Raw genomic sequence first — 2,636 nt, 5'->3', positions numbered from 1 at the left:
GACAAAAATCGTGCTCCAGGAGCTGGGGGATTTGACCATATCTCTGTCCGGGGCTGTAGGGCATAAAACTGGGACTCCAAACACACGGCAAACCACTCCTTGTTACGCCTTACCCAGTAGAGTGCCTGAACCTTTCTAGAAGTCAATCCACCTCTGGCTTTCTTGGGATTTAAATAAAAGGACACAGGGGTGCAGACATGGGTGTGGAGACAGCATGGTTAGAGGCCATGCTGTGTGGTTCAGATTTCCCTGGGACTTAAGTGAGTTTTCTGTTTTTTTGTTTTCAAACATTCATGAAAACAAATAAACCTCAGCTCTCTTCTACAGATGAAGGGTAAAATGCTGTACCGCCCCAGAATGTCACGAACAGTCCGTGTGAGCATGCCCGGGATGCCCAGACCAGTGCCAGCACACTGACGGGCTTCCATCACCAGGGGCTGGCATACTGTGTGCTTAACTCACAGGCGGTGAGAAGGTGAGAGGTTGGGGAGGCAGGCGTGAGCTAACACACCCTTTAAGGCTTCGAAAGACTACGTGTTGCGGTTTGACTATAAAATGCCCACCCCACCCCACCCCACCCCCGCCCCACCAAGCACTTTTGTTGGAACACTTCGTTTCTGGTTGGTGGTGCTGTTCTAGAAAGTTATGGAAGGTTTGGGAGGTAGAGATTTGATGGAAGAAATGGGTCACGGGGGATGGGGGTGGGGGGTTAAGGTTAATAGCCCGGCCCCACTTGCAGTCCTCTGTTTCCTGACTGCAGAGCAATGTGACCAGCTACCTCATACTCCTACGCCTTCAACTCCCAACCTTCCTGGCCCCGCCTTCCCCACCAAATGCCTTCCTGGCCCCGCCTTCCCTACCAAATGCCTTCCTGGCCACGCCTTCCCCGCGTGCCTTCCCGCCTATTCCTTCTTGTCCATGTCTTCCTGGCCACGCCTTCAAAGCCTCACCTTCCCCACCACAGACTTCTCCTCAGGCATCTGGTCACAGCCACGAGTGGCTACTGCACCCTCTGCACTTGCTCACAGACAAACTGCCGCCCCTGCCGATTTGGAAGGATTGCGGATGCTGTAGCTGGTTCCCAGGAGCAAATCCTCCACGGGGAAAGGTGGGTTCACGGCTGCTCCCACTGCCGACTGGCAAACGTTTTATACCTATTTACAAGGCAGCGCAATTATGTGCAATTATTCCATAATGCAAACACATTACGAATACTTACAGCGCCATTTTCCCCTCCTCCTAAGGAATCTGGCTGAACTCGGGGTTAAAGATATTTTGTGTAATTGAAATTTGGAGCAGGTGTGAGAAGGGAGAGAGAGAGCCTTCCTGACTGAGGTTAAGGAAATTGCAATAAGCGTTCTTTTTAAAACAGGAAAGGGAGTCCAAAAGAAAATTCTTCATGACTGCAGTACAGATAGACCAGGAACTCCACGGGAGACACACCACAGCCCCAACCCTGTAGCGACCAATTTAATAATTATGTGTGTGTGTGTGTGTGTGTGTGTGTGTGTGTGTGTGAGAGAGAGAGAGAGAGAGAGAGAGAGAGAGAGAGAGAGAGAGAGAGAGAGAGGACATGTGTGTGCCACAGCATATGTGGAGGTCAGAGGACAAGTTAAGGAAGTATATTTTCTCTTTCCACCATGTGGGTTCCAGTGAGTTCCAGGCATGGAGACTCGCACCTTTACCTGCTGAGCGAGTCTTCTGTTTGCATTATCCCCATCCCTAGTGCCTTCCACTCCTGACATTTTTATTGTCCTATTTCAAAGAAGAAACTTAGTTCATTTCATCGACTCGGTCTCACACCCACAGCACACAGCACAGTGTTGAGCACACAGTAGACACCTAGTTAACTAAGTAAAATACCTAGTTAAGAAGCCAGTATGGGCCAGTAAGATGGCTCAGTGGGTGGACGCACTTGCTGTGATGGACGACCTGAGTTCAATTCCCCCAAACCCACATTTTAAAAGCCAGGTATGGTGGCTTGCATCTGTGCTCCTACTGGGACACCACCAGAGAACCAGCCAGAGGCTCAGATGTAGTACAGCATAAGAAGCTAAAAGAGAGACCCCGTCGGGGTTGGGGATTTAGCTCAGTGGTAGAGCGCTTGCCTAGGAAGCGCAAGGCCCTGGGTTCGGTCCTCAGCTCCGAAAAAAAGAACCAAAAAAAAAAAAAAAAAGAGAGAGAGAGAGAGAGAGAGAGAGAGAGAGAGACCCTGTCTCAAAAAGAAAGGTGACAGAAAACACGTGGAGAATTATCCTCTGACATCACAATGCCTGCTGAGTCATGGGTGTACTGTATCGTGCAGGCACCAGTGTGCATGCACATACACACCTGCATAGATAGATAGATAGATAGATAGATAGATAGATAGATAGATAGATAGATAGATAGATAAGCTAGTATATAAATGGTCAAATCATTCCCTGGGGGAACATGACAAAAAAAATCAGTGTGAGTGCACACTGTATTTATACACAAGTCACACAATTTTGTGTTATCCTCCAATACACTCTCCAGGTATGGAGTTTCATCCCCAGTACACAGATGAGAAAACTGAGGCTCAGAACTGTATGTGGGCTGCCTGAGATCACACAGGTTCAAAACTAGCAGTAAGGGCTTCACCGAGACCTTGGCCT

Source organism: Rattus norvegicus, chromosome 6, assembly GCF_021556685.1.
Source record: "Rattus norvegicus strain SHRSP/BbbUtx chromosome 6, alternate assembly SHRSP_T2T, whole genome shotgun sequence".
NCBI lineage: Eukaryota > Metazoa > Chordata > Mammalia > Rodentia > Muridae > Rattus > Rattus norvegicus.
This window is presented reverse-complemented; position numbering follows the sequence as displayed.